The sequence below is a fragment of the Bufo gargarizans genome, chromosome 7 (assembly GCF_014858855.1).
Source record: "Bufo gargarizans isolate SCDJY-AF-19 chromosome 7, ASM1485885v1, whole genome shotgun sequence".
NCBI lineage: Eukaryota > Metazoa > Chordata > Amphibia > Anura > Bufonidae > Bufo > Bufo gargarizans.
Genome location: NC_058086.1, coordinates 159,985,742 through 160,000,285, shown reverse-complemented (window position 1 = coordinate 160,000,285; position 14,544 = coordinate 159,985,742). Strand labels below are relative to the sequence as shown.

The following is a 14,544-nucleotide window of genomic DNA, read 5'->3' as shown; positions in this document are numbered from 1 at the left end:
CGTGGGGAAAAAGGTCCTGTAGTGAACCAAAGTACCCGCCCCCTAATTACGCTCATTACTGTCCAGCTCCAGTATAGTGTCCCTATCATTAGTGGAGAAAATTAAAGGACCTGTGATGTCATGACAAGTCCCGTACATCTAGAAAAGGAACTGCAGAGCATCTTCACAGGTTCTTTAACCCCCAGCAGATTGGAGAAGAACTGCAGGAAGAGCTCTCCAGTGAGACTAGAATGGAGCTGTAAGAGGAGGTCCTCCTTCCTCTTCATTTGCTATATATATATATATATATATATATATATATATATATATATATATATATATATATATATATATATTATATTTATTAGTCCCTGGCACCTCCACAACAACACTCACAGGAGGGTGTAAAGAGGCCTCCTGCCCTTACCTATTCAGTTGTTGTTTCCTGTCCTCGGGATGCGTGGAAGCCTCTCCTGGAGTGCCAGGAATGATTTCTTATCCCCCAGCCTTGATTCCTTTCCCCACACTTTGTGGGAGGGCTGGAGCAGGAAACAGAAATCCCGGGGACACACCGCCTCCCTTACCCGTTCCTAGGTGTAAGCCCTGCGTGCAGGCTGCCCCGGGCTCGTGATACTCCTGGGTAAGGGGAGAAGTCAGCGCGCGATCTGATGCGCTATCACCAGGCGAGATTTTCCTTGGGCAAGAGAATCTCGCGCTCTAGCGTCTACTTCCAGGTGCCGCAGCCGGCGGGAAGTTTAAAAGGAGTAAGGAACAGTCTGTTCTATTCCTCTATCACTGCCAGCAGTATGCTTTCCCCGGGGGATGCGGACTCGGCAAGGAAGCCTGGAGATCCTACTATCTCTGCCCTCAGCCCGGTAAGCCTCCTCCCCAGTGTTTTTTTTTTTTTTCTCTCCCTGCTTTTATTTTTCTCTTCTATATGCCTAATGATTATGCACTGCAGTTGGCTTCTTCATTTCATGGTGGCAGTGGTGTTTTCCCAGTATTTCACCCCTGGTGTAGGTCATGGTCCTTTAATTTTCTTGCCCCTACAGTCCCTTTTATTTTTTCCTTGGGGCCTAGAGACCATGGCACCTAAACCAGCTGGGGGAGATTCGGGATGCATGAAGTGCGCCATCTGCAGGAAGACTTTTTCCTCTAAAACCAAAGTCTTTATGTCCAAAATGTACCGAGAAGGTGGTCACAGATCAGGTCACCATCCTTCCTTGATTTCATGAGAGCTATAATTAAGGAAGAAGTAAATGCAGCGGTGGAATCAAAGATGACTCCTCAATCCCCACGCCCATCCACGTCTCATAGAACCTTTTACTTCTGACTAAATCAGACCTATCTCAGGGGCTTGAGCTGGATAAAGGAGAGCTTGTATCTGATCCGGACTCTGCTGGGGATGACTGCTCAGGGAAAACCCTTGTTTCTGCTTGAAGAGACTGACGGTCTTCTTAAAAACCATAAGGCTCCTTTCACACGGGCGAGTATTCCGCGCGGATGCGATGCGTGAGTTGAATGCATTGCACCCGCACTGAATACCGACCCATTCATTTCTATGGGGCTGTTCACATGAGCGGTGATTTTCACGCATCACTTGTGCGTTGTGTGAAAATCGCAGCATGCTCCATATTCTGCGTTTTTCACGTAACGCAGGCCCCATAGAAATGAATAGGGTTGCGTGAAAATCGCCAGCATCCGCAAGCAAGTGCGGATGCGGTGCGATTTTCATGCACGGTTGCTAGGAGACCATCGGGATGGAGACCTGATCATTATTATTTTCCCTTATAACATGGTTATAAGGGAAAATATTAGCATTCTGAATAAAGAATGCATAGTAAAATAGCGCTGGAGGGATTAAAAAAAATAAATTTATTTAACTCACCTTAGTCCACTTGTTCGCGTAGCTCGGCATCTCCTTCTGTCTCCTTTGCTCACATGATCGATCACCATGGTAAAAGATCATGTGACGGACCATGTGATCACAAGTTCTTTTCATGTAATTAATGCTCACCCCAGGTCCTGTTCAGCAAAGGAGACAGAAGAGGTGCCGGGCTACGCGAACAAGTCGACTAAGGTGTGTTAAATAATTTTCTATATTTTTGTTACTCCTCCAGCGCTATTTGACTATGCATTCTGTATTCAGAATGCTATTATTTTCCCTTATAACCATGTTATAAGGGAAAATAATAGCAATCTACAGAACCCCGATCCCAAACCTGAACTTCTGTGAAGAAGTTCGCGTTTGGGTACCAAACATGCGCGATTTTTTTGCATGCGAGTGCAAAACGCATTACAGTGTTTTGCACTTGCGCTTAAAAATCGCGGGTGTTACCGTAACGCACCCGCACATTTTCCCGCATTGCCCGTGTGAAAGGGGCCTAAGAGCCACTATGGACATTGAGGAGGTGAAAGAAACTCGATCCGTACAGGATCAAATGTTCCAGGGGCTGGGGGAAAGAAGAAGACAGGGTCTTCCCCCATCTATAACAACATAAAATCCCTGATATCCAAAGAATGGAGAGATCCTGAAAGAAGAACTGTGACAAATTCCTTTAAAAGGAAATATCCCTTTGCGGACACCGAATCTAATCCGTGGGACAAAACGCCAAAGATCGATGCCCTGGTTGCCTGCATTTAAAAAAAAGACCTCTTTGCCGTTCGAGGACATGGGTCTCTTGCGAGATACCATGGACAAGAAGTCTGAAAGTTTATTCAAGAAGGCCTGGGAAACAAATACTGCTATGCTGCGTTCCAGTATTGCTTCTACCTGAACAGCCAGATCTCTCTGGCTAATCAGTTAGAAGAGCACTTAGCAGCTGGTACCCTGAGGGATGAAATCTCATCTTCCCTTCATGTATTATAATAAAAAAAAGTTTTTTTTTTTTTTTAACAGATGCGTCTGCCTTACTAGTTAGATTTTCCGCCAGGTCAGCTTCTCTATCCAATGCGGCTCGTAGCGCAATCTGGCTTCGTACATGGTCTGCTGACACCGGGACAAAAAAAGCGTCTTTGCTCGATCCCCTGTGAAAGGGCCTCGATTAAGAAAAAAGGATTTTCCCTTGAAAACCGTTACTTTCATCAAAGACGGTCCTTTCAGAAACAGAAAAAAATCGAGGCTGGATCAGAAGAAGGGTCAAATAGGTCGCAGCCGTCTAGGAGCAGAGGAAAAAAAATCCTATTCAATCCTGAAAACTCCTCCCGTCCCACACAATGACGCCACATGCCATGTCGGGGGAACCTTCCGTTTTAATAATTTAAAATCCCACAACAGATCCATCATATACAAACAATTCAAGATGGATACTAGAAGATCCGCCATCAATTTACTCCCGCAAGACTGTTTTATGGCGACCATGGACCTCCAGGACGCTTACTATCATGTCCCAATATGTCAGACTCGTCAAAAGTATTTAAGAATCGTGGGGGACCAAGTACACCATTTTCAGTTCGGAGCCCTCCCATTCGGACTCTCCTCTGCTCCAAGGATTTTTTCGAAGATCATGTCCGAAGTCATGGAGTACCTAAATCTAAAGCAGATTCTGATTGTTCCATATCTGGACAACTTCCTGATTGCTTCACCCTCAGAGGAAGTTCTACGTACCCACCTCTTTCATGCAAAGTTCTTTACCACCCTGGGGTGGATTATAAAATTCAAAAAATCAGACCTATCTCCAGACCGAAAGAAGCTCCTCTTGGAAGTAGTCTTAGATTCTCATCTTCTAATGTCCTTTTTACCCCTAGAAAAAAAAATGAAACAATCTAGTTCAGAAAGTCTCTCAGTTCTGCCGCCAGAGGACCTCCTCCATCAGGAGCATTATAACCATCCTAGGCCTTTTGACGGCTACAATCCCGTCAGTCAGATAGGCTCAAAGTCATATGAGGATTATTCAAGGCTTCCTCTTATCCTCCTTATCCTCCTGGGACGGAACAAATTCAGCCCTAGAAAAAATGCCTTCTCATCCCAAATTCCGTAAAAAGATCCTTGATGTAGTGGAAAGTGGAAAAGAACTTTCAGACGGGTGTCTATTGGCGGCAAGAAAAAACTATGGTTGTATCCACAGACTCAAGCTGTTCGTGATGGGGCAGCCATTCAGAAGGGAGAATAGTCCTGGGCTGTTGGGGAAAATGTTAGTCTTCCTCCAATCTAAGAGTGCTCACAGCCATCTACAAAGCCATAGTCTCTCTTCACACAAACTCATCTCCAAAACACATATAAAGGTGTTATCGGACAACACCACAGCAGCAGGGAGGGACCAGAAGCCGTTCCCCAGGGGCAGTGTCGGGACATTTTTCTTTTTTCTTTTTCTGGGCAGAAAGAAATCTCATTTCTTTAACCACTGTTCATGTGAAAGGAGAGGGCAATGTAATAGCTGACTTACTCAGCCGTCGGACTTTGAAATGGGGAGAATGGTCCCTGAATTCTCAAATATTCCAACAAATCTGCAAAAAATGGGGAGATCTAGATCTATTTGCCACAAGGGGCAACAGGCAGATCAAAAGATTTTGCGCTCTCTCTACCAACAAGACCAACCGTTATGGGTAGACACACTATCCCAACCATGGCCGAAAGCTCTTCTTTATGCTTTCCCTCCCTTCAGTTTGATTCCACGAACTCTAAAGAAGGTAGAGTAGGAAGGAGCCCAGTTAATATTCATTGCTCCATTGTGGCCAAGGAGGTCTTGGTTCCCCCTGCTGCTCAGGCTGTCTGCAGGAGTATTCTGGACCCTTCCAGCTACCCAGGACCTTCTCCACCAAGGTCCAGTATTTCATCCCAGGATAAATCGGCTCAACCTGACCCCCTGGCGGCTGAACGCCTTGCCTTGAAGAAAAAAGGGTTGACTGATGCGTTAATCTCTACAATGATGTTGAGCTGAAAGTCCATAACATCAAAAAATTATTTAAGAACCTGGAAAGCTTCTTTTGTCCTTCTCAAATCACTATATATATATATATATATATATATATATATATATATATATATATATATATATATATATATATATATATAAAGTTTGGACACACCTTCTCATTCAAAGAGTTTTCTTTATTTTCATGACTATGAAAATTGTAGATTCACACTGAAGGCATCAAACCTATGAATTAACACGTGGAATTATATACATAACAAAAAAGTATGAAACAACTGAAAATGTCATATTCTAGGTTCTTTAAAGTAGCCACCTTTTGCTTTGATTACTGCTTTGCACACTCTTGGCATTCTCTTGTGAGCTTCAAGAAGTAGTCACCTGAAATGGTTTTCATTTCACAGGTGTGCCCTGTCAGGTTTAATAAGTGGGATTTCTTGCCTTTATAAATGGGTTTGGGACCATCAGTTGTGTTGTGGAGAAGTCAGGTGGATACACAGCTGATAGTCCTACTGAATAGACTGTTAGAATTTGTATTATTGCAAGAAAAAAGCAGCTGAGTAGAGAAAAACGAGTGGCCATCATTACTTTAAGAAATGAAGGTCAGTCGGTCCGAAAAATTGGGAAAACTTTGAAAGTGTCCCCAAGTGCAGTCACAAAAACCATAAAGCGCTACAAAGAAACTGGCTCACATGCGGACCGCCCCAGGAAAGGAAGACCCAAGAGTCACCTCTGCTGCGGAGGATAAGTTCATCCGAGTCACCAGCCTCAGAAATCGCAGGTTAACAGCAGCTCAGATTAGAGACCAGGTCAATGCCACACAGAGTTCTAGCAGCAGACACATCTCTAGAACAACTGTTAAGAGGAGACTGTGAATCAGGCCTTCATGGTAGAATATCTGCTAGGAAACCACTGCTAAGGAAAGGCAACAAGCAGAAGAGACTTGTTTGGGCTAAAGAACACAGGGAATGGATATTAGACCAGTTGAAATCTGTGCTTTGGTCTGATGAGTCCAAATCTGAGATCTTTGGTTCCAACCACCGTGTCTTTGTGTGACGCAGAAAAGGTGAACGAATGGACTCTACCTGCCTGGTTCCCACCGTGAAGCATGGAGGAGGAGGTGTGATGGTGTGGGGGTGCTTTGCTGGTGACACTGTTGGGGATTTATTCAAAATTGAAGGCATACTGAACCAGCATGGCTACCACAACATCTTGCAGCGGCATGCTATTCCATCCGGTTTGCGTTTAGTTGGACCATCATTTTATTTTTCAACAGGACGATGACCCCAAACACACCTCCAGGCTGTGTAAGGGCTATTTGACCATGACTGAGAGTGATGGGGTGCTGCCAAACATGGTGCAACAGCACTCTGCAAACCAAAAGTAAAGTACAAAGGTATATTACATTGCAAGTGCTATGCTAATAACTTAGAGATGCTTGGCAAATACATTTTGTACAAAATCATTTGAGCCCTTCTGCCGGCGTCAAGGCGACCTCTATAAGAAGGGTCCTAACACTAAAACTCACCTGTTGGGTGCCATAACAGCGACCATGGATCCAGAAAGTGCAGGTCCCACATGCATGCTGACTGTATACTTAGTGTGGTCCTCAGAGTGCCTGATGAAGGGCGATTATTACGCCTGAAACGTTGCAACTGACAAAAAAACCCACCTATTCCGGCTGAAATAACATGAAATAAAATCATTTAATTATCACTAAAAAAAAGGAGTGCTGTCTAAATATTTGTGACACTTACAAGTTCTGGAGGTGGAGCCTTAGAACGCTACCCGGACGTGCACCCACCCCTGCCATTCTATGAACAGAGTGCTGTGGCCAATTTTGTTGTAAAAGACATGCATGCTGGGCCACCTTGATTTTTGTCTGTGGAGCCAAAATGGCCTTCATTGAATCCAGGGGCTACAAATAACAGCATGCATGCTGAGCAGACTATGTACTCAGTCTAATTAAAATCAGCCTGTGAGGCAGGGGAGGGGCAGGAGGGAGTGCACGACCATGGGAGTCAGCCACAACTCCTATACATAATACTAGAAACAAAAAAGGGGAGGGGTCAGCACATCCCAATGTGCAGGTGCACGTTGCTTGTGGCTGCAGATATCTGACAAACATGGTGCAACAGCACTCTGCAAACCAAAAGTAAAGTACAAAGGTATATTACATTTGCAAGTGCTATGCTAATAACTTAGAGATGCTTGGCAAATGCATTTTGTACAAAATCATTTGAGCCCTTCTGCCGGCGTCAAGGCGACCTCTATAAGAAGGGTCCTAACACTAAAACTCACCTGTTGGGTGCCATAACAGCGACCATGGATCCAGAAAGTGCTGGGCCACCTTGATTTTTGTCTATGTGGTGCCAAAATGGCCTTCATTGAATCCAGGGGCTACTCTACATGCCTGGTTCCCACCGTAAAGCATGGAGGAGGAGGTGTGATGGTGTGGTGGTGCTTTGCTGGTGACACTGTTGGGGATTTATTCAAAATTGAAGGCATACTGAACCAGCATGGCTACCACAGCATCTTGCAGCGGCATGCTATTCCATCCGGTTTGCGTTTAGTTGGACCATCATTTATTTTTCAACAGGACAATGACCCCAAACACACCTCCAGGCTGTGTAAGGGCTATTTGACCATGAAGGAGAGTGATGGGGTGCTGCGCCAGATGACCTGGCCTCCACAGTCACCGGACCTGAACCCAATCGAGATGGTTTGGGGTGAGCTGGACCGCAGAGTGAAGGCAAAAGGGCCAACAAGTGCTAAGCATCTCTGGGAACTCCTTCAAGACTGTTGGAAGATCATTTCAGATGACTACCTCTTGAAGCTCATCAAGAGAATGCCAAGAGTGTGCAAAGCAGTAATCAAAGCAAAAGGTGGCTACTTTGAAGAACCTAGAATATTACATATTTTCAGTTTTCATACTTTTTTGTTATGTATATAATTCCACATGTGTTAATTCATAGGTTTGATGCCTTCAGTGTGAATCTACAATTTTCATAGTCATGGAAATAAAGAAAACTCTTTGAGAAGGTGTGTCCAAACTTTTGGTCTGTACTATATGTATGTATGTATGTATGTGTGTATGTGTGTATATGTATATATATGTGTGTGTATATATATATATATATATATATATATATATATATATATAATGTGTGTGTGTGTAGTATATACAGCAGTGTACATATATGTGAGGTACGAGCTTTAATTTATACCTTACATATCGGTACACTGCTGTATATACTGGCCAGGAACTGGTAGTGGGAGGGGCTGATAATGGGGGCCCAGTGATTTGTGTGTAGACCCTTGCCTGGCACATCATCTGTTTTGGAGGCAGCCACAGTGTTGTGTTGAGCGCTGCAGCCTCTTCCTCGCCCTGTGATGTCACATCCGTTAGTCACATGCTCATCGTGCAGCTTGCTCCTGTTCAAGTGAATCGGACTGATCTGCAATACCAAGGAAAACCGCTGTACAATGCAACTAGCCATGCTTGGTATAACCATGGAAGGGCTGCATTGCCAATCTACATCATCATGTTTCATGTCCTTTGGTGGTTAACGTGGCAGTTGTAGCGTTTAATTTGCCATTTCCTGAAATAAAGATACGTGATTCCTTAGGAAAAATCAGTTGTATTGTAGTAAAAAGTGGTCATCTATGTGCCATTCCCAATGAGTTGTATGACACGTCCGTTGTATTGGGGCATGTTTTATATCCATGGCCAGGTCTGTGGCCTCTCCTAACACACTGTAGTAGTAAATACTTGTTTTCCCCATAATATATTGATTCTTGAACAACTCTTCTTAGAACCATGCTGTGCATTCCCTCAGTTATCCTTCCTGGAAATATGTATGTTAACTGGTTGTTGCCCTTCTGCCTGTCAAAGCAGTATGTCCCCAAACACTGACACTGCTTAGTTAGTTCTGACTAGGTACGCATCCCACAGACAAAGGAATCACAAAGTCCATTCCTTCATTTCCAGGAGGAATAACCGGAGCAGCACATAAATTAAGAATTATTTTTTAAAATTAAGACATGAGGTGGCAGAGCCTCTTTAAACCCTTATCAGATGAGGGGATGAATATCTGAGCGTCTTCATCAATGAGGCCGGTATCCGATGCCATGGCAAATACCTTGGCAAGGCTACGTTCACTGTGAATTCTGGCAGACTGTCGGAGTTCACTGTATCCACTGGCGGACGCCCATTCACTATAATAAGCTCCAGCATATACCCCCTGCTTGCGGACAGACAAATAATGCTGCTTTTTTTTTTTTTTTCTCCATCCATCTGAAAGCCGGGATATATGCCGGATATACTGTGACCAGAACAGAGTGCCGGAGCTCACGACGCTGATGTGAACTCGGCCTTACCTTTTTAGAAAGGTCCATTTTTACAGCTTTACCACAGTACCATAGGTTGGCAAGTTATCGTCCTATGATGCAGAACTGTCTAGTTGAGTCAACCCCAATTCTGACTGTGGGTCTCCCTTTACTTTGCTTTAGTGAACGGAGGGGAACTCTGTTCTGATTACTGAACTCTCCATGATGGGGGGACATTGGCAGCCCCCTTTTTAAATGACCTAATCTTTTTTTTTTTTTTTTTGAGCCGTTATAGAATAATTATGTTAATATGCAATTATCACCTAATTTTCCTTGGCGGTAACCTCAAGGATCGCTTGAAGCTTTCATCCGAGCTGTCATTCAAGGACAGTTCACATTTCACCTTGAAGGCTCCCCTGTAATTGCATTGTGATTACAGTAATATTTTCAGGTCTAATGGTACGACCACACAGAGGTTCCTGAAGCCAAAACCAGTAGTGATCTGTCGTTTTATACTTTCTCTGCTTTTATGATCCATTTTGGATTTCGGCATCTAAAACTGCATTTGGGAACCTGACTGCATGCTGGACCCTAACGGGTATTACTTGTCTTTGGGTTCTTTTTCTTTATTTTGTAATTTAAGAGGACTTTGCGGGTTGTAAAAAGCAGTTCTAGGGTTATCAAATAAATTAAATTGGTGGCCATTGACCAGAAGAGTTCAGCTTTTCTAATTCTAATAGTAATCTTTATTTAAATAGCGCCAACATATCCCGCAGCGCTTTACAGTTCAGGGGGTTCATGTGCAGACAGTCATAAATAACGTAGCAACAGACGAGTCAATAATTACAACAAGAGGAATGAGGACTCTGCTCACAAGAGCTTACAATCTATGAGGAGATAGGGGTGACACAAAAGTTAATTGCTCGTTTTGTACAATGGTCCAGCCATCTTGGGAGAATAGGGGAGCAGATATAAAGCTGCATGAGCCAGTCAGCTTTCCATACCCTTTAGTTAAATGTAGGCTGAAGCTGCCGATTTCAGGGGTTTTCTGGGATTTTGATACTGATGACCTATCCTCAGGATAGGTAATCAGTTTATGCGGTGGGGTCCGACACCCAGGACCCCCACCAATCAGCAGTTTGAGAAGGCACCGGCGATCCTGTGTGTGCCACGGCCTACTCTCTGCTTTTCCATAGAAGTGAATGGGGCTGAGCATAATATCAAGCACGGCTGCTATTCAGTGTACAGCGCTGTGGTCGCTGATCGGCGGGGATCCTGAGTGTCAGACCCCCCCAATGATCAGATACTGATGACCTATTGGTAAAAAAAAAAAAAAACTTTTAAAGGGAATCTGTCACCTGGTTTGAGCATATTAAGGTGTTACTACTACCATGTACAATAAAATGCCTTATTTCTTGCTGTAGTCTTCATTCTTTTTGTTTCATTAGCGATAAAATACACTTTGTTATGCAAATGAGTGTCCAAGGTGCCCAGAGGGGCGTTATTACCCTTCTTTGGTGCCCAGCCTGCTTCCTTTAGAGCCCAAGCAATCATCCTCTTCCAGCATAAGTAACTGCCTACACCCGAACTCTTCGCCGACGCCCCCTCCGCTGTGTGAAATCTCACGCAGGCTCAGTAACGTGGACTTTTAAGGAAATGTCACCAAAATTTTTATTTGCCAGTTAAAACCTTTTTATTTTTTTATTTTTTTAGACACAATGGTCAGGAGGGAAACTTCTATAGGAGAGTTTTCTAGGCATGCTCTGTGACCTCTGCAGAGGTCATTGTACAAGGAAAGAATAGATAAGATGTGACAATCGCCTGTTGTGAATGGTGGATTCTGTCTTATCTATACTCAGAGGTGATATCATTACAGGCAGGATTAGAATGACAGATAAGCCGGTAATTTCAGTAAAGTGATCTGTACAGGCCAAGAAGAGGCGACTATTACAATATTTGTAATGTGTCTGACGAAGAGGGCTGTTTGCCCTCGAAACTCGTTGACAAAGGATTTAATTTTATAAATGCCTGCCTTCAGGTCTATGGGTGACAGCCCCTGAGCCACAGTTCCTCTCCCACACAAATGAGTGCAGACAGAGAGAAGAGGGGCTTTCATGACTGCAGTCGGCATGTTACAGTAATGGCACCAGCTCATGGCAGTGAGGAGAGTGGTCGGGGAAGATTTCCCTTTACCTGAGGAGGATTGCTGGACAAATGAGGCTCTGCTAAAGATGATATGGATGTTGTATTTTTATGAAAAACTTTAACCTCGCTTTATCCTCTTGTTCAGCCGCCTGCCGTAATCTCTCATTTTTCGCTTGCTGCGTCAAGTTTGATAAGTGTCTGGTAAGAAAACCTGATCATCTTCTAGTCAGTCACCCTGCTGTTCGGGGGGCACCAGTAAACTTGTTTTAAATGGGTGAAGCGTCTGTTCTCTCTTGCAACCTCTCACACTAGAACAGATGGATGGAGCATGTAAGGTTTTACCTCTGAGGTGGTAGCAGTGCAGCCACTCATTAACACTGAATTTACCACTTCGTTAGCAACATTGCTTCCTGTTGAGAAACGCTAATATATAATCTCAAATGGAGTGTGCATACATTTGTCTACCTCTGCCTCATAATAAGTTCTGACGTAGACTTTATAGCCGCCACTTTACAGACGTTCCCAATATGATTTTTTTTATTTTTTATTATTATTTCTTTATCTAATGAATTAAGTTCTTTGTGAAATGTTTCTACTCTCTCCCTGTGAGCAGCTTCCTGCGTTTCAGTCCTGCTGGGTGCTGCTTTAGCACCATTTTGGGGTGCTAAAATTCCCTTTTATCTTATTTTTTTGTCACTGTGGAAACATGCCTTTGGTAGACTGCTGGGCAAGTCGCACGCTAGAAATTAATTCCTTTGTGCCTTTAGCACATTTAATTAGGGTTAGGTCGTAAATATCTTTAATCAACGCGTTGCCCTGATTAGAGTAATTTTAATAAGGAAAGCCAAGTGCTATGTAGTGTTCCAGAGCTAACATGGCAAAATGTTTCTTTATCCTCCTTATGCTATTTTTGCCATTTTAGTTTAGCATTTGTGTAGCGTTCACCATGGCCTTTTATTTCAAGGGGATCTGTCAAAAGGAGATTATTTGTTGAACTAGGCACAACATAGATTTTCATCACACCCTGTGCTTCCGAATTTTGTCTTCAAAAAGTGGCAAAGGGGCTATGGCTAGGTTTTCTGGTCACTTGCCCATAATTTTTGCATTTTTACGCCACTCTAGTTTTGAAAAGTATGTGGGGGAAATGGGCGTGGTTAGCTATGTGACAGAGTTTCACTCCAAATTTATAACAAACTTTAAAAAATAAAAAAATAATTTGCAGAAAAATAAAATTAAGCCCCAAAGCCACTCCAGTAGTGAAGCAGTGTAGAAAACTGGAGGATTTGTTTTCTAGACAAGTTTAGATGAGCCAGATTTAGGGTCAATTCACACATCCGTATGTGTTTTGCGGATCGCACATCGCCGGCACTCTCATAGAAAATGCCTTTTCTTGTCCGCAATTGCGGACAAGAATAGGACATGTTTCTATTTTGTGCGGATCCGCAAATGCGGATACAGACTGCACATTCCAGCCCCATTGCAATCCGCCATTACGTCCAGTGCAATGTATTGTGGGGGTTTACTCACATTTCCGGCTCTCCTATTAATGGTCAACACATGCTTCCCCTGCTCTGTATCCTAGAAGGCTGCCAGACCATGTTCAGGTTTTGGTCAGGTTTTATGAGAGCGCTGAAAATAGCCGAGCACTGGTGTGGCTATTTCAATCAGCCCCATAGAAGTGAATGGAGCTGTGGCTGGACTTGCTCAGTGCGCTCCCCATTAATTTCAGTGGGACTCCCAAAAATAGCTGAATTGATTGGAACTCCTAGTCATTGTGGTGGTGCTCAGTGGTAAAATATTTCTGCAGAACAATTCGTACCATAGCACTCCAATGCTTAGAATCAATAACAATGGTTTATTAGTTACATCCCAAAATTATATATAGACAATGGCCAATGTTTCGGACTAACCTAGACCTTGTTTACGGCCTTATAGTCATCGATAAATGTTTAGAAGGAGGATGCCATTGATGACAATAAGGCCGGGCACAAGGTCAGGTTAGACCGAAACGTTGGTCATTGTCTATATATAATTTTTGAATGGAACTAGTAAACGATTGTTGATGATTCTAACCATTGGAGTGCTGTGGTATCAATATAATTGTTCCCAAAAATAGCTGAGCACTGCTCTCGGCTATTTTTGGCTCTCCTGTAGGAATGAATGCAGGGACGGCTGCTCATGTGTGGGGCGTCCGCCTTTGCAAACTCCGTTCTAAAGATAGGTGCGAGTCCCATCTCTGGTACCCCGCAACTTTGACATTGGGGGCATATCCTACCGATTTGGTGAGGTGAGACTACCTTTAATGTTTTTGGTGTGTGTTTTCTTTCTGAAGCAGCCCCCTAAACTAGAGTAAGCAGTTTATAGTATAAGTGACGCAGAGTTGGATTATGTCATTTTAATCTTCATACTCGCTTGCATTCTGATGTTGAGCTCCCATAAACCAGCAGTAAAATACATTGTGAGGACTCCTCTTTGAGTCCTCTCCATTATGTTTCTGAGCTCAGGAGTCCTCTCAATGCATTTACTGCTGGTTTGTCAGATCACAGCGTAGGAACGCAAATCAGTTGGAAGATAAACTGGGGGCATATCGCCCTCCATTCATTTCTATGGGGCCACTGATAATTGGCCGAGCAGGATGCAGGATTTATTGGGTTTTGTTTAAATATAGACAGTAACATTGATAATTAAAAATAGTATCACCAAAAATTCTTTAAAAATATGTTAAACATAAAAATGCCATTGTAAACAATAAGGCCTATCGCACACGAGCGTATGGCTTTTTCAGTGTTTTGTGGTCCGTTTTTCACTGATCTGTTCCGTTTTTTTGTTTGTTTCTGTTCTGTTTTTCCATATAGCATATACAGTATACCGTAATTACATAGAAAAAATTGGGCTGGGCATAACATTTTAAATACATGGTCCAGAAAGAACGGATAAGGAAGACATACGGATGCATTTCCGTATGTGTTCCTTTTTTTTGCGGATCCATTGACTTGAATGGAGCCACGGAACGTAATTTGCAGGCAATAATAGGACATGTTCTATCTTTCGACGGAAATACGGAAACGGAGTGCATACGGAGTACATTCAGTTTTTTTGTGGACCCATTGAAATTAACGGTTCTGTATACGGAATGCAAAAAACAGCCCGTAAACGGGAAAAAAACAAAATGGTCGTGTGCATGAGGCCTAAGTCATTTTCTAACACCTTTCCTTTGACA

The 14,544-nt window shown here is 43.3% G+C and overlaps 1 protein-coding gene across 6 annotated transcripts in view; it reads left to right on the top strand.

Moving 5' to 3' along the window:
- Nucleotides 1-14,544, top strand: part of LOC122943540 (zinc finger protein 644-like) — a 59,440-nt gene that overhangs the window by 28,716 nt on the left and 16,180 nt on the right. The gene's annotated exons all lie outside the window — the stretch shown is intronic.